The sequence below is a fragment of the Fukomys damarensis genome, unplaced genomic scaffold (genome assembly GCF_012274545.1).
Source record: "Fukomys damarensis isolate Sample0158 unplaced genomic scaffold, DMR_v1.0_HiC HiC_scaffold_37, whole genome shotgun sequence".
In the NCBI taxonomy this organism is placed as follows: Eukaryota; Metazoa; Chordata; class Mammalia; order Rodentia; family Bathyergidae; genus Fukomys; species Fukomys damarensis.
The window spans coordinates 34,423,639-34,442,064 of record NW_022900949.1 but is presented as its reverse complement, the minus strand read 5'-3'; the positions used below and the strand labels follow the sequence as shown (position 1 = coordinate 34,442,064).

General features: G+C 40.1%; 1 long non-coding RNA gene across 1 annotated transcript in view; it reads left to right on the top strand.

Annotated features, from left to right (window-relative positions):
* Nucleotides 1-9,662: 9,662 nt before the first annotated feature.
* The window catches only part of LOC104857667, a 44,635-nt gene continuing 35,871 nt past the window's right edge, over nucleotides 9,663-18,426 (top strand). Inside the window, exon 1 of the long non-coding RNA XR_778913.2 lies at nucleotides 9,663-12,377. This is a non-coding gene — a long non-coding RNA (uncharacterized LOC104857667). The remainder of the gene's footprint in view (nucleotides 12,378-18,426) is intronic.

Genomic DNA, 18,426 nt, shown 5'->3' with positions numbered 1-18,426 from the left:
AATCTTATGCATTGTTGCAGATTATTTACACCAGGGAAACTATTCGGTATTTACACATGTGTGACTTATTTATTTCACTTAGGAGTATATCTTCAATATGTATCCATTTTCCTATGAATGAATCTATTTTCTCGCTCTTTATGGCTGAGTAATATTCCATTTTATAGAAAAACCACAACTTCTTTATCCAGTTTCCAACGGATGGCCAAATAGGTTGTTTCCAACTTTTAGCTATTACAAACTGTGCTGCTATAAACATAAGTGTTCATGTATCACTGTGATATGATTCTTTTAATTCTTTTGGAAAGATACCCAGCAGAGGGATGGCTGGGTCAAATGGAATCTCTAGTCACAGCTCTTTGAGGTATCTCCATATTGATTTCCATAGTGGTTGCACCAGTCTGCACTCCCACCAACAATGGAGAAGGGTTCCTTTCTCCCCACAACCCCGCCAACATTTGTTATTGTGTGATTTCTTGATAGCAGCCATTCTTTGTGGGGTGAGGTGGAATCTCAGTGTTGTTTTCATCTGCATCTCTCGAATGACCAGTGATGTGGAACATTTTTTCATATATTTACTTGCTGCTTTTACTTCTTTGTCTGAGAAATGCCTATTCATTTCTGATGCCCATTTTTGAATTGCATCTTTATATTTGGGTGGGGGCTGGTTTTTTGAATTCTTTATACATTCTAGATAAGAGCCCTTTGTCTGAGGAGAAGCTGGTAAAATTTTTTTCCCACGTTGTAGGTTGTCTTTTAGTTCTGTTGATGGTTTCTTTTGCAGTGCAGAAGCTTTTTCGTAAGATGAGATCCCATTTGCTGATTCTTTGTGCTACTGAGGATTTGTTCATAAAGTCTTTTCCTATGCCAGTGTCTTCAAGAGTTCTGACTAACTTATCTTCCAGCAAGTTTAGTGTCTCTTTTTAAATATTTAGATCTTTAATCCACTTGGATTTTAGTTTAGTGCATGGTGAAAGATAAGGGTCTAGTTTTAATCTTTGGCAGGTTGAAATCCAGTTTTTCCAACACCATTTATTAAAGATATATCTTGTCTCCAGTGAAGATGGTCAGCTCCTTTGTCAAAAATGAGGTAGCTCAGTACCTCTGGAGTTGTTCTTGTATCTTCCAGTCTGTTCCACTGATCCTCAGGTCTGTTTCTTTGTGAGTACCATGCTGTTTTTATCACAGTGGCTTTGTAGTTTAGTTTCAAATTGGGAATTGTTATATCTGCTGCCATGTGTCTGTTGCCTAGGATGGCTTTTGCTATTCTAGGTCTCTTCTGGTTCCAAATGAATTTTTGGATCATTTTTTCTAGTTCTGTGAATTACTGTTGGGATTGCAATTGGCATTGCATTGAATCTGTATAGCAGTTTTGGTAGTATGGCCATTTTCACTATGTTGATTCTTCCTACCCAGGAGTAGGGGATATCCATTTTCTTATAGCCTCTTCAATCTCTTTGTAGTTTTCAGTGTAGAGGTCTTTTGCTTCTGTCGTTAGATTGATTTCTAAACACTTCATTTTTTTTGGATGCTATTGTGAAAGAAATTGTTTCCCTAATTTCTCTCTCAGTGAGACTGTTATTTGTGTACTGGAATGCTATTGATTTTTGAGTGTTGATCTCGTATACAGCTATGCTGCTAAAAGTGTCAATTAAGTCCAGGAGTCTTTTGTTGCAATTTTTTGGGTCTTCAATGTAGAGTATCATATCATCAGCAAATAATGACAGTTTAACTTCTTCCTTTCCTATCTTTATTGCTCTAATTTCTTTCTCTTGTCTAATTGCTGTGGCTAATGTTTCCAGAACTATATCAAAGAGGAGTGGTGACTGTGGGCATCCTTGTCTTGTTCCTGATTTTAACATGAAGGTTTTCAGTTTTTGGCCATTTAATATGATGTTGGCTATTGGTTTTTCATAGATAGCCTTTATTAAGTTGAGACATAGACCATCTATTCCAATTTTTTGCAGAGTTTTTATCATGAATGGGTGTTGAATTTTGTCAAATGCTTTTTCTGCATCTATGGAGAGGATCATGTGTTTCTTGTCCTTGACTTTGTTAATATAGTGTATTACATTAATTGATTTACTTTGTTGAACTATCCTTGCATCCCTGGAATAAATCCGACTTGGTTGGGATGAATGATCTTCTTGATGATCCTCTGTATTCTGTTTGCTAGTATCTTATGGAGGATTTTTGCATCTATATTCATTAAGGAGATTGGCCTGTAGTTCTCTTTTTTAGTTACATCTTTCCCTGGTTTGGGAATCAAAGTGATACTTGCTTCTAGGAGTGAATTTGGAAGTATTCCTTCCCTTTCAATTTCATTGAAAAGTCTGAAGAGTAATGGCAGTAGTTCTTCTCTAAATGTCTTGCAAAATTCAGCAGTGAATCCGTCAGGACCTGGGCTTTTCCTTGTTGGTAAGTTTTTAATTACATTTTCGATTTCACTGATTGTAATTGGGGTGTTAAAATGTTTTTATCTTCTTCATTCAACTTTGGTAATTTGTAAGTATCTAGAAATCTGTCCATTTCTTCTGTGTTTTCCATTTTATTAGAGTACAGGTTCTCATAGTATGTATTAGTGATCCTCTGGATTTCTGTGGGATCTGTTGTGACTTCGTCTTTTTCATTCCTGATTGCATGGATCTGAGCCTTTTCTTTCCTTTTTTTTGATAAGGTCTGCTAAGGGTTTATCAATTTTATTTATTCTTTCAAAAACCAACTCTTTGATTCATTTATTTTTTGTATCATTTTCTTAGTTTCCATTGCATTGATTTCTGCTCTAATCTTTATAATTTCCTCTCTTGTTTGAGCTTTGGGTTTTTCTTGCTCTTGTTTTTCTAGGAGTCTAAGATTCATCCTTAAGTTGTTTATCTGAGCTTGCTCTATTTTCCTAATGTGGGCATTCAGTGCTATGAATTTTCCCCTTAGAATTGCTTTCATTGTGTCCCATAGATTCCTGTATTGGCATTTTCATTTATTTGTAAAAACTGTCTGATTTCTTCTTTGATTTCCTCTGTAATCCATTGATTGTTCAGGAGAGTATTGTTCAATTTCCATGTGTTCGTGAAGTTCTACAGTTTCTTAGGCTATTGATCTCCAGCTTTATTGCACTGTGATCTGATAATATACAGGGAATAACTTCAATTCTTTTGCATTTATTCAAACCTGTTCTGTGAGGTAGTATGTGATCTCTCTTGGAGAATGACTCATGTGCAGCTGAAAAGAATGTATATTCTGATTTTGTGGGGTAGAACACTCTATAGACATCTAATAAGTCCATGTGTTCAAACGCTTGGTTCAGTTCTAGTATTTCATTGTTGATTTTTTGCCTAGAAGATCTGTGTATTTGTGATAGTGAGGTATTTAGATCCCCCACTACAATTGTATTAGTGCTTATTTGGTTTTTCATGTTACTTAATATTTGTTTTATATAGTTGGGGGCATTTATATTTGGTGCATATATGTTTATGATTGTCATTTCTTCCTCTTGAATTGTTCCCTTTACAAGGATGTAGTGGCCTTCTTTGTCTCTCTTGATCAGTTTTGATTTGAAATTTACTTTGTCTGTGAATAAGATTGCTACCCCTGCTTTTTCTGGGCTCCTGTCATGTGGAGAATTGCTTTCCACCCTTTCACTTTCAGTCTGTGGGCTTCTTTTTGCACTAGGTGTGTTTCTTGTATACAACATATTGTTGGATTTTGCTTCTTAATCTATTCTGCCAATCTGTTTCTCTTGATTGGTGAATTGAGGCCATTGACATTGATAGTTATAACTGATATGTACTGATTTATTATTGTCATGTTATTGTCCTTTTGTTGACTCTTTTTAATGTTTTGCCTCTCCTTTTAGTTTCTTGTCTTGGCTATTTGATTTGCTCTGTTGGGCCTCATGGTGTTGTGATCTTCATTGTCTTTTTCTAGGACATTGTTTAAAATTCCTTGTAGTGCTGATTTAGTATTCATAAAGTTTCTCAAGTGTTCTTTGTCATGGAAGTATCTTATTTCTCCATCCATTTTGAAAGAGAGTTTTTCAGGATACATCAGTCTTGGTTGGAGGTTGTTTTCTTTTAGGGCTTGAAATATCTCACTCCAGGCTCCCCTTGCCCCAATAGTTTGTGTTGAAAAGTCTGCTGTGATTCTGTTTGGCTTTCCTTTGCATGTGATTTGTTTCTTTTCTCTTACTGCTTGTAGTATTTTGTTCTTCTGTTGGGTTTCTGGGATCTTGATTATTATATGTCTAGGTGTAGATTTTTTTTTTGATCATGGCTAGCTGGAGTCCTATATGCCTCACTTATCTGTATGTCAAATTCTTCCCCTCTCTTTGGGAAGTTTTCTGTCATTAATTCTGTGAACAGCTTTTTAAAGTCATTTGCATTTTCTTCTGGTACTTCATGGATTCCTATCAGTCTTATATTATTCTTCTTTGCATCATCTAGGAGTTGTTGGATTGATTTCTGATGATCCCTTACTGTTTTTGAGACCTCTCTTTTCACCGTCACTGTCTGAGATCCTATCTTCTATATCTGAGAGTCTATCTTTGCAATCTTTTATTCTGTTGCATACACTTTCAATAGAGTTTTTAATCTCCTGGATATCTGTTTGAATCTGTTTAATGGATTCCATTTCTTTCCTGTGTTAGGCTTCATTGTTTCCATTTCTTTCTTATGCTGGGCCTTCATGGTTTCTATTATGTTCCTGAGCTCATCTATTTTTTGTCAGTTTCTGTTCTGGAGTCTTGAATCATGTCTTTCATTTTGCTCACCATCTCTATGGTTATCTGGGAAATAATTTCTGTTTTGAATTTTTCTAGAGCTTGATTGATCAGTTTTGTTACTTCCTGTCCTGTGAGTTCTGAGTGTCCTGGAGGTTCACTATCAGACTTTTCGTCCTCCTTTGCCCTACTGTTTGCCATTGGTGGACTGGAAGTCTGTTTTTGTGGCTTTCTTAAGTGTTTTCTCATCTTTATTTTTGCTGTTGGGTTGTCCTTGATTCAATCTCTGGGTCATTCAATCTTCCTGATATCATTTTGTCCCAGCCTTTGATTCTCTAATGACTTATAGACATTCTCATTTTCATAGTTGAGACAACAACTCATCTAATCAATCCCTGTCCTTTATCCCAATTGATACAGTTAGGAACACAATAGGATCAATTACCACCCTTTATAGCCAGCCATCCCTCTGCAGAGTACATCCAAGGACTGGCACAATCAGGGGATCTGAGAGCCGGGGGTGGGTTGGTGGTGCTCAGTGGCACCCACATGGCTACCCTCCTGTGCTGGGTCCAGAGCAATCAATGGCACCTGCAGGAAAAGGAGCGGCCCAGTTGGTGGAGGGAGATCTGAAGTCCAAGCCAGCCACTTTCCCAAAACTCGCCCTCCTGGCACTGGGTCCGGAGCAATCAATGGTGCCCACAGGGAAAGGCCTGGTTATGTGGGCCCATAGATTGGTCCAGTAGGTGGAGGGAGATCTGAAGTCCAAGTCAGCCAGTTTCCCAAAACTCACCCTCCTGGCGCTGGGTCTGGGGAAGGAGCTTCTACTGACTATGGAATCTGACAGTTACTTTTTCAAACCATCGTTGGAGAAATGGTAAAAATGGATCAGCAACTTTCCAATACTGTGTGGGAGTGGTTCTTTCATGATGGCTGCTTTCCCAACAGAATCCAGGAAACTGTTAATGGAGAAGGATGCCGAGAGAGTTGGTAGCTGGATCATTGTTATTCCTTTTTACTCATTTATTTATTCAGCATTTCACAATCCTTTCTTGAACACCTTTTACCCTTATAAGGGTATGGTAGCTATGGGAGGACAAAGGCACATTGGAGGAAATAAGACAAGAAATTAGAGTGCAATACAAAAGAGTATTTACATGGAGCAACCACTTGTCAAATTGACACCAAGCCCAGAGTAAGGAACTGTGAATTTTACTTGTGATAGTAAAATATAGATCATAGATTAGAGATGATGGCAGGAGAATAAATCGCTGTTTTTTTGGAAATGAATGGGCAATGGCATGGGTTAATTTCTTTTATTTTTAATTTCTATTTCATTTCTTAAGGCTATTATTATTCATGGGGAGCTGCGGCCAACAAGAGGAAACTTATTCAATGTCACATTCCTCTCCTTCATATAGAGTTTTTAGACAATATTTACAATGTGTGACCAGAAAATATGATGAATGTTTAAATTTTCAAAATTCATTGCAGTAAAAGCTGCGTTACTATTAATCCCCTCAAAACCTTCCTCCTCGCTTATTACATTTATCCCATCGTTCTTGCCGCTTCCTTCAGCAGTTCTGGAAGTCTTCCTTTTTATTTTTTTGAGACAAGGTCACATTAGGTAACTCAGGCTGGCCTAAACTCTTGGCAATCCTCCTGCCTCAGCCCCTCAAGTCTTTGGATTACAAGCATGGCCACCACACCCAGGTGGAAGTCTTCTTTCCTTAGTGTCTTTAGTTTTGCTGTTATGGCTGCCTGGATGTCCTGAATTACTATAAAACTTTTACCTTTCGTGGTCATTTTGACTTTGGAGAAGAGCCAAAATTTGCACAGTGCCACATCCAGGGAATGAGGTGGATGAGGACACAGCATGGTGTTGTCCTGAACCTGCCTCTCTGTTGAATGGCGCTTGGCAGCAGCACTAACTACATTGTCGATTGTACCTCCTAAACACACTCAGAAAGAGGTCTTCCAGAGCTGCTTCAGAGCATGGCAAGAATATCAGGACATGTATATTTGAAGTGAAGGGGAAAATTTTAAGGGGGATTAATGATAATGATTCTTTTATTATAATAATTATTTTTCCAGTATGGAGAATTGAACTCAGGACATTGCCCTTGCCAGGCAGGCATGGCACTGCTAAATTAAATCCCATGCCCTATTATAATAAATGTTTAAAATGTAAATATTCACTATATATTCCAGTCATACCTCATATATTTCATTGCTTGCCCTCAGATCTACCAGTTATATATTTCTAGAAATAAAGCACCCGACATTTCCTGGCTTAAGCCAGACACTGTCAGCCTTGCTCAGGAGTCTGTACTTATGCAGAACTGGGGGTGTCAGCAGGTGGCTGGACAGGGAGGACCTGCTTCACAGTGGCTGCAAGCAAGTAACAACTGTGGGCCAGGAGCTCAGTTGGGCAACCATCTAGCACTTGGTTCCTCTCCATGTGGGCTTCTTGATGGCTGCTGAATTCTGAGACCAGGCATCCTAAGGGACAGGAAACAGAAGGTGCTAGTTTCATAAGGCCTGGCCCAGACAGGGGCCCAGAGTTGCTTCTCCCAAGTTCTGTAGCTGAGAACTCACGAAGTCCAGATTCAAGCAGACAGGATATAGGTGCATGATCAGATGAAAAGGGGTGTCAAAGAATGGGGGAGGGGACACATTTCAAATTGCAATACCAGCTCTCTTCTCTTTGCGTGGCTGGTAATTCCACATAGCCTGTTAGGGAAATCTAGTGCAAAGGCATTTTAAAAACTCAGATATAAACATATGTCATATATCTAAATTCAGCTCTGTAAAGTGACTTTCAGGTCAAATGAGTGGTTTTGGGGAAGGATCAGAGAAAGATAGAAAATACAGTAAATGAAAGAGAAAAGAGAAAGTAAGTCATAAGTAGTATCAGAGATTAAACATTGAGACCAAGACTGAAAATGTGACATAGTAAAAATAATTATCTGTACTTGTCCTATTTCTCTCTTCCTGATGTGTGTTCATCAAATTTAAGAACTTGGTACATAAAGACATGTGTATGATAAAGATAACATTATAAATTCCTGGAGCAAAGACAAGACTTTTTAATAAAATTTTTAAACTGATTAGTCATCTGGAAAAAAAAAATCTCACACAATGTAGAGTAATAGACTCCACATGGATCAGGGATCTCAATGTAAAAAAATGAAAACATGGAAGTACTAGAAGAAAACATTGTTAACTTCCTCATTAATCTTGGTAAAGAAAAAAGGCTTTTAAGCATTGACTCAAAATCCAAAGGCAATAAAAAAGTCATACATTTGAGTACATAAGTTTTTTAATCACATGGCAAAAACAAAGACTCCATAAATAAAGACAGCTGACAAGACAGGAAAAAAGATTTGTAACATATGTTGCAAAGGGTTACTATACCTAATTTATAAATCACTGAGGTAAAAAAATAACAAATTATATAAAGATATTAAAAAGACAATTTGCACACAAAAATAAGATTTAAAATAGTCTACAAAATGAAAAAACGTTCAAACTCAAAAGTAGAAAAATGCAAATTAAACTGTGGGGAAAACAGGGAGGGGAATGAGAACTTAACAGACCCATTAGGTTTAACACTAAACCAGAAAGGGACCTCTAGGTGCGAGTGGAAACAATGTCAATTTACCATTTTTCATTTATCAAATTGGCAAAAATTTAAAACTATAAAAAGCATTGTGTTGCTGGTGAGAGGGAAAAATAGATACTTTTGCATACTTTTAGTGGAAATGCAACTAGTGTGATCTTTCTGGAGAACTAGATTTTTTACTGCCTGAGAATGAAGTTACAAATAAGCCCACGAAGGAGGCTAGAATTAACCCTTGTGGTGTTGAACTGGTACTAGAGCTCTCAGTATGAAGTCATGATTCAGAGAGACACTTAGGTAGAGATGCATGTATGCAAATGCATGGGACTATCTTAGCTGTACTGAAGGGCTGAAAAGCAAGAGTAAGCCTAGCAGATCTCAGTCTCCAAATGTCATTCCCCAGTAAAAGGAATCAGGGATCCTTGGGGAAGAGACCAGTTGTGGTCTGGAGCAGGATAATGAAAGATGAACCTGGAGGATCTTGTGATGCCGGAGTACAGGAAGTACACGGCGGACACTTTGAAGGACATGGACTCTAAATACTCAGACTGGACAATTGTAGCAGTAAAAGAAACAATAATAACAGCACTGAGATTCCACCTCACCCCAGAAAGAACGGCTGCTATCAAGAAATCAACCAATAGCAAATGTTGACGGGGCTGTGGGCAGAAAGGAACCCTTCTCCATTGTTGGTGGGAGTACCATGGAGTGGTGGGGAGCTGCAGATCCAGCTTGGAGGACCAGCTGCCAGCCGGCCAGGTTGCCGGCTCCTCTGGAACCCTCAGAAACGTCTCGATGGAGGGGAATCCAAGCAGTGGCTGGGTGCTTAGAGCTGGGACCCAAGGTTACTGCTGTGGTACAGAAGCTCAAGAAGACATACATCTGTGAACGCTTAACAACATAGTGACAGGTAGGTTATGTCCTGTGCACATCTGTATTACTATTTTTCAGTTGAAAACTTGTCTGTGTAGTTGAAAAAGTACAAATGAAAGTAGCGCTGCTATTGACTCGATTACAACAAAAATATTAAGTGAAACTGGGTCAGTTTATTTGTTTTTAAACTTCAAAGTCTATGTTTTATTCTCAGTTAAATCTGAAAGAACCACCCATTTTATTTCTTCATGGTTCTTTTCATCAATGTGTTTTGTCAGTCAATGGTTTCTCTAGGGCCCGTCCAAACTACATAGTAAGACCCTGTCTTAAAAATAAACAAACAAACAAAAAACAAAAAGAATATGAAAAGAAATGAATTCTGAGTTTTTATTTTTTGAGACAGGGTCTCCCTATATAGTTCAGACCAGCCTTGAACTCACTATGTAGCCCAAACTGGCCTCGAAACTCAAGATGATCCTCCAGCCTCAGCCTCCTAAATTCTGGGATTATAGGTGTAAACCACCCCACCCAGCTCTATCTTTATAAAGTGCAGAAGAGAGAAAAACTAGTAAAAGCTGAAAAAATGAAAAAAACATTTTAAACCAGGAAGTTTAAGCTTAGGCCAGGAAGGACACAGGGTGGAGATCCTCCAGGGTGAGGACATTGCCTATGTGGCTTTCAGGGGACCTGGGTATGAAAGAGCTGGCATTACATCCAGTGTTTAGGTCAGCTAGCATTGTATTAGTGTCTTTTGTAAACTCACTGATCATTTTGTTTAATCTCCTTATCATTTTGAATAATTCAGAAGTTTGGGGTTTTTTTTCTCCCCTGTGGATCAGCTTTGGGAGGATCTGGAAGTGCTTGGAGGCATTTTGTTGCCTTGTCTTCTTGTTTCTTGCCTTGTTTCTGTGGTGGGGGGGATGATTTCTTCATTGATTGTGCCCAAAGCAGGCTGTAGGCAGGCTTTAAAGAATTAACCCTGTGATTGGCTTGTTTAAAGAAGTGAGTCCAACTGAAGACTGCATGACTCAATGCATCGTTGTGGATGGCTTGTGGGTCAATGTCACCCCCCTTGCCCACAGCCATGGCAGAGGCCAGAGTGACACCCTGTGAAGCTGTGGGGCTCAAGGTGAGGTAACATAGCAGCTGAGCTTGGGGTGACTCACAGCCAAATTCCATTCCGCAAATTAAAACTTTCTTTACTAAAAAGACAAGGTTGATTATTAACCACAACCTCTATTTTTTCTGTTCTGTTCCGAATTCAAGAATACTTTGTCTCTTCCTTTTTAAGCCTTGCCTACATCAGCAACATACCCATAGCAACTCCATGCAGCCCCTTTACCTCAGTCTTGACTATGATGTCACCAACGAATATCAGCAGTTTTGGTTGGTTTGCTGCTTGCTCAGCACTGGCCATTCTGGCTCTCCATTTCTCTCTTTAACTCTGCCTCTGCCTCTGATTCTTTCTTCTAGCCATGCATCACAGCACACAGCAGTAGGTCTGGACCTGCTGCAGAGGTCCTTGTTATGTGTGTGTGTGTGAGACATTTTTACTGGGTTTATAGAAAACTGATAAACAGAAAGCTCACATTTGGGGACTAACAAATCTTTCTGGTCAAGAACATGGAGCCATCTTCCCATTTCCTTTGCCTTGTAAGGTTCCTCAGTAAAGAACATACATGTACAGGTGAAAAATGATAGAAAATGGATACTAGATTTTATTAGAATAAGTTTTAGCCCTGAATTTTTGACCCCCCTCCCATACCCCTAGCCCTGAATTTGATACATCATGGGAAATATTGTGATGGCCAACCCGACTCCATCTTGTGCCTCAGTGTCACTTGGTACCTGTGCTCGAACAAAGTGCTTGCCTTTGAACAAAGCACCCCAACACCCCACATCCTGCTTGGCAGTAAACTCGCTGCAGTTGTAGGATGTTTCGTAGCTCACCTAGTGCGTGTGAAACTTCCTTGTGCTCCCCACTAACCTGGCATGGTTCTGCTTCTGTAAGATTCTGCTTGCTCTCTGCTGAGCCCACCCCAACTGAAAGCATGATTTAAAAGGAGAAATCAAACTGCTTCCTGTTGCCAAGAGAACTTTCTGGGCACCAGCCCCTCCTCAACTGCTGGCTTTAATAAATGGGCTCAAATCTGGCACAGAGTGTGGGCCATCTCTATTGTTCTAACTCCCTCATCCGTAACGATATTTCATAGTGCACTTTTTTACAGTGAACATAACAGTTCTCATTGTGATAAATAAAACACACATTTATTACCACAGTGAAATCGCTTTTAAGTAGTCAATAAAATGATCTATAACTGATTGAAAGTTGTTTTTATTTTGCTGCTCATTAATATTTTGCTGCCTTGGGATAGAGCCCCCTCAAAGATTCCCACCGATGCCTCTTCCCCTCCGCATCTGCTCCGGCCCTCTTAACCCTCAGACTGGTTGCTGCTCCTGCACTGTCCTGGGCCCGCCTGCAGCCCCTCCCCAGCAGCCCTATTACCTGTACTTCTTCTTGTCTCTGTCACTGATGTTTTTCCCCAGAAGGAGAAGATGCTACACTCTGGCCGTGTCGCCCGTGCTGGCAGCCTTGTAGAGACTGCCCACGGTCCTGGGGTGGAAGCTGTGCTGCGGACCCGAAAGTGCCCTTCAAGCCTGCAGGGCCAAGAGCGCCTGGCCCCTACTGATGAGGCCCAAGATCCACCTTACAGCTAAGGCTACTGGAACCCGAGCAACCGCCCTCCCCTTCAGCCTTTCTCTGCCTCTGAAGTTAAAACAGCCCAGCCTGCTGCTGAGTCCCAACCTTCCCAACCTTCCCACCCGTCCCAACTGTCCCAGCCGCTAGTTTCCGCTGCCAGCTTCCAACTGGGTGGAATCTCCAACCCCCAGCGACGCGACTAACCGCCCCTGCTCATGGCTCCGCAGGCGCATGCTCACCAGGCCTTCTCAGTAGCAGGTGCGCCTGTGCAGTGGGGCCTGCAGGATGCTGCGCTCCGAAGCGGTGTGAGCAGTCCTGGGGCCTGACAGCACCCGGGGCCACTGACCAAGGCAGAGTGCTGAAGACCATGGAGATCATCCTTGTGGCAGGACAAGGAACCACGTACGGTGCTTCAAGGTGACAGGCATCGTGGTGAGACGCTGCCTGCTTCAGCCTTCTCCTGAAAAGTAGGCCTCTTGGGTTCTTGGGCTTTCGCTCTGTGTGTGTGTGTGTGTGTGTGTGTGTGTGCGCGCGCGCGCACGCAGGACACAGATTTGGAAGGCCTGAGGCAGTCAGTCCTAAGTTGTGGTTGCAGAAGGGAGCGGAGGGACCTCCCGAACTCCTGGTTAATGTTTTGGCAGCTTCGGAATCGTTTGTGCGCCATCACGCCCGGCAGAAGAGAGGTCCTGCTTGAGGCCCCTTGACTGGGCTTCCTTGATCCACAGGATTTTCCTCAGGGTCTCTCTGGGCTGCTCACCCCCACAGCCTCGCACACCCCAATCTGTGCATAGTTGCACCAGCATCACCCACCTCACAGCCCCCGAGGAAGGGCCCTGTGTTGCAGGGGCCCAGTTTCGAGGAGGATGAGTTGGAGCGAGACCTGGCTCTGCCTTCTTGCAGTTGCGCAGCCTGGCTAAGTCTCCTCATATCTCTGGGGGCCTCCGCAGTGTCCCCACCTGCATGGAGAGGTCGTTCTGGCATCTGCTCCTTAGGATGTCATCACTTGTGAAGCCTATAATGTCCGTGGGCTGGCATCACATGTAGCCGGTGTGCAGATTTCAAGATGGGAGAAAAACAAAATGGTGAACGTCAGCATAGGACACAAATGGGATTCGCTTAGCAGAAAAGCCAAAGGGTTTGCAAACTGTTCCAAAAACAAGACAAAAGAATAAACGTATCTATTAAGAAACACTGCCAAAAAGTGGCAAGGAGAAAGAGGAGCAGAACAGCCTGGAAAGAGGCAAAGCCATGCCCTTGGGAAACCTGGGAAAGTGGCCACAAATAGCCAGTTGGGAAAGAAATCACATAACAAGCGTGGGTGGAAAGAACAGATTCTCCTAGGAAGCGGTGGGTCCAGAGGTCTCTGGGCACCCACCGGGGACTGATGTCTCTCCAGACTTCAGTAGGCCGAGGGTTTGTTCTTTGAGGAAGCATGCAGGTCTGGTCATCTTGTCTTTAACGTGAGGCCCAGTTTCTGACTATCTCCAGCTGCAGTGGTGGTATATTTCACCTTTGTCCTGACTCTTGAGGGCCTAGCCCTATCTGATTGTCTATAATATTCGATTTAACTCAGCTGTCTGTAATACTCTGGCTGCTCCCTTAAAGTTCATCAATTTCCTCCTACAGGGAAATAGCAGTTGTTTTCAGCATCTAGGGATCATGGTGCCAAGGAGGCTGGGAGGAGAGGGAGGGCATGTCCCCCATGTGGTCCCCTCCAAGCTCCCACCCCCTAACCCCGCCCCTTAACCAGCTCTGGTCCCAAGTGCACTTCAGTCTCCAGGTGTGCTCTACAGGTAGTTCATGGCATGGACACCTGGGTGCCCAGGTGTGCTCTACAGGTAAGTGCTGCCATGGGCGCTCCTATGCTCAGGTGTGCCAGCATTTGTTATTATGTGATTCCTTAGTGGTAGCCAGTCTTTTGCAAGTAAGATGGAAACTCGCTGTTGTTTTAGTTTGCATTTTCTCTAATGGTCAAAGATGAACAGGTTTTCACGTACTTAATGAACATTTGCACTTTTTCTTCTGAGAAGTGTCTGTTAATTTCAGTTGCCCCTTGTTTGACTGGGTCTTTTTATTTTGAGAGGTCTCATTGTTTTTAGTTCTTCATATATTCTAGATGTTAGTCCTTTGTCTGAGGAATAGCTGGCAACTTTTCCCCATTGCGTAGGTCCTTTCCTTAGTCTGTTGGTAGTTTCCTGTGCTAGTCGGGGGCTTTCAAAAGTACTACAATTCCATTTGTTAATTCTTGGTATTATTTAGTGTATTATAGGGTTTCTGTTTAGAAGGTCCTTGCCTATATTTATGCCTCAAGAGTTGTGCCTTCTGGCACATTGTTTCTGTTTTAACATTTAGATATTTGATCTATTTGATTTGTATTTTAGTTTAGTACATGTTGAGAGACATGGGTCTCGCATCAATACGCTGCATGTGGATGGCCAGTTTTTCCAGCAACATTTGTTAAAGAGGCCATCTTTCCTTCAGTGTACGTATTTGGTGCATTGTCAAAGATCAGGTAGCTGAATGTGCCTGGAGCTGTTTCTGCATCCTCTATTCTGTTCCATTGATCCACATGTCCTTTTTTTTTTTGCCAAAACCAAGTTTGTTTGTTTGGTTTTTTAATCACTGTAACTTTGTAGTATAACTTGAAATGCAGGCTTTTGATGTCTCCTGCCTTCTTCATGTTGTCCAGGATTTCTTTTGCTATTGTGGTTCTCTTCTAGTTTGATATGAATTTAGGATTGTTTTCGCTAGTTCTGGGAGGAATGCCATTGCTAATTTGATTGGGATCGCATTAAACCTGTGTAACAGCTTTAGCAGTACGGCCAATTTGACAATACTGGTTCTGCCTATACAGGAACAGGGGATATCTTTCCCTTTTATGATGTCCTTTTCGATCTCCTTTTTTTCAGTTTTCATTGCAGAGGGTCATTCACTTCTTTCATTAGGTTGATTCCTTATATTTAATTTTTCATGCTGCTGTTGTGAAATGTATTTTTCCCTGACTTCTTTCTTGGTAAGTTTATTATTCATGTATAGGAGCACTCTTGATATTGTATCCTGCTACGCTACTGCATTTGTTTTTAATTTTAGGAGTCTTTTGGTGGAATTTTTTAAAACACCTCCTGTTTTTATTCTACAAAAGCATAATCACTAGTCCTGAATTTAAATTAGGGTGCATACTGTAATATCTTTACCAAGCAAAAAAAACATACTGATTCAGTACAGCTGCCTCTACATTTTAAAAATAAAATTTATTGGGTGAAGGGAGGGCAGGGACAAGGGGAAAAAAATGAGAACCAAGACCTGTCAGGTAAAGGTACAAGATCCCAGTAATGAACGTAACTGTACTGTATCCCTAAAATGTACCGATAAACTCAATGAGAAAAAACTGTAAAAATAAAAATAAAAATAATTTTATTTTATCCCATCCCCCCAAACCCCCTCTCCTCCTTATGCACAAAGTCTCGCTCTGTTTCCGTTTCTTCCTTTTGTTTTCACTTTTTTTGGTCCCTCCCTTCCTTTCTCCCTCTCACCTCCCTTTCCCCTTCCCATTCGAACACTTTCTTCCCAGTTTGGTGGGCTTTTCTGAATCTTCTATGTAGATGATCATCTACAACTAATGATAATTTGACCTCTCCCTTTCCTATACATATTATTTTATTTCTTTCTCTTTCCCGAGTGCTCTGGCTAATGTTTCAAGAACTCTAGTGGACAGGAGTGGTGATAGTGGGCATCCTTATCTTGCTCCTAGTTTAAAGGTAAAGCTTTCTGCTTCTTCCCATTTATTATGATGTTGGTTGTTGGTTTGTCTTAAATAGCTTGTGTCAATTTGAGATGAGGTCCTTCTATACCTATTTCCTTCGGTGTTTCTTAATACCACAAATGGACAATAGTTTTTGTTAAGTGCTTTTTCTGGATCAATTGAGATGATCATGTGATTTGTGTCCTTATTTTTGTTTATGTGATATATTATATTTATTGGTTTGCATATGTTGAACAATCCCTGTATCCCTGGAATGAGTCTTACTTGTTCACGATATATATTTTGATAAATTCTTGCATTCTGTTTGCCAGTATTTTGTTGAGGAATTTGTGTCAATGTTCGTTAAAGAGATTGGCTTGTAAGTCTGTTTTTAGATTGGGGCAATTTTTGATTTGGAATCATAGTCATGCCAGATTCAAGGAATGTCCTTGGGGTATTCCTTCCCATTTGTTTTTATTAAGAGTTTGAGGAGTATTGTCATTAGATCATTCCTAAAATTTTTGGAGAAGTTGGCAGGGAATGCATTGAGAACTGTGCTTTCTTCCTGATTTTTTTTTAAATTATTTCATCAGTTTTATTGTCTGATATTGGATGATTCAGGATTTTTATATATACTTGGTTCAGCTTTGGTAGTTCATACATATTTAGGCATCTATTTCTTTGGAATTCTCCATTTTATAATGGCCTTCTAGATTTCAGCAGAGTCTGTTACGATTTTGCCTTTTTCACTTCTAATTGCAGTAGTTTGGGTCTTTGTTTTCCTCTTTTTGGTAAGACTGGCTAGATGTTTATCAATTGTATTTATTCTTTTAAAGAACCAGCTACTTGATTCATTGATTCTTTGTGGGTTTTTTTAGTGTCAATTTCATTAATTTCTGCTTTTTCTTCCCGGTACTGCCTTTGGATTTGGATTATTCTTTTTCTAGGAACATGAGGCACATTATTAGATTTTTTATTTGGACTCACTCTGTGTTTCTGATGTGAGCATTCACAGCTATAATCTTCTCTTATGACCGGCTTTCATTGTGTCCCATAGATTCTGGTATGTTCTACTGGCTTTATTGTTGATACTATGAACTAATTTCTTTCTTCATTTCTTCTGTAATGCATTGATTATTCAAGAGGGTATTTTTTAGTTTTCGTGTGTTTAAATAATTTCTGTTATGTCATTTGTCATTGATATCCAGTTTCATCACAGCATGATCTGCAAATGTACATGGTATAATTTTGATTCTTTCACATTTACTTAATCATGCTTTATGGGAAATCATGTGATCTATTTTGGAGAAAGTTCCAGGTGCTGCCAAGAAGAATGTGTGTTTTGTGGTTGTTGGGTAGAACACTGTTGATTTTTTTTTTTCTTTTTTTCTCATTGAGTTTATTGGTTACATTTTAGTTATACAGTACAGTTACATTCATCATTGGGATCTTGTACCTTTACATGACAGGGCTTAGTTCTCATTTTTTCCCCATACCTCTGCCCTCCCAGATCAATCCTTTTTGAACTGGGTTGTTTGATTTCTAATTGTTGACTTTTAAGAGTTCTTTGAATATTTTGGATACAACTTTTTCAGGTGTGCATTTTATAAGTATTTTCTCCCAACAATGAATGTAACTGTACTGTATCCCTAAAATGTACCAATAAACTCAAGTAAGGCTGAAAAAAATGAAAAACTATGAAAAACATGTTAAGACTAGAAAAAGAAAAAACACAGGCTTGGAGAAAACACTGTTGATATTTATCATGTCCATTTGTTCAAGGTTTCGTTTAGTGATTTTTTTGTTGTTGTTGTTGATTTTTTTGGCTACTTGATCTTTTTTTTTGTTTTTTGTTTGTATTTTAGTTTATCTATTTTTGACAGTGGGGAGGCTAGGGAGAGAGGGAACCAAAAAGATCAAAGGAATAAGAAAAGTGGCACTCATGAGCTACAGAGAAAGAGAAAGTAGGATGTATCTGCTAAGTAGGCAATAGGTTGTGTATTTCTGCTCTGTATGACCTTATTTCTCAAAAGAAATTCTTGACCTACATAGTAAAATGTAAGACATATGAGGAATTTTAGAAATTAGTCCAGGACACAGAAAATGTGGCTATAATACAGAAAGGAAAGATTGAACATAGAAAATAAATTTTTAGAATCTATTAGAAACTGTTTCAAAGTAGCAAGGCCTCTGGGGCAAGGGACTGAAGTACACAAACACTTTACTGAAAAAAATATGAATTCTATTCCAAATTAATAGCACAGCCATCTATAGAACTGGAGACTCAAAACAAGAAAGGAACCGGATTGAAGGAAATGTGTGAACTATGTTATTGGCTAGCCACAGCATGGGTGTCTGTGCCCCAGCCCTAGTGTCCGAAAAGAGTTCATATGGGCTGAATTTCCACAATACAATGATAATTCCTTGATATTAGAGTTAGGCTTGGGGGTAGGTTTAATGTAGGTTAGGGTAGGGGTTAGGATTAATGTTGAGTTAAGGTTAGGTTTAAAGTTAGACCAGATTAGGGTGAGGTACAGGGTTAGGGTTAGGGTTAGGCTTTAAGGCTGAAGTTAGAAATTACTGTTAGGCTCAGGTTTAGGGTAAGGGCTACAGGGTTACAGTGTGAGAATTGGGGTGAGTGCATGTTTTGGTGTGGGCTCAGGAGTAGTTTTCTAGTTCAGGTTGGGGTTCAGTAGGTAGGTTAGGGTTATGGTGAAGGTTGATAAATGGAACAATTTCTTCCATTTTATTTATCAGTTAAATACTACTATTTC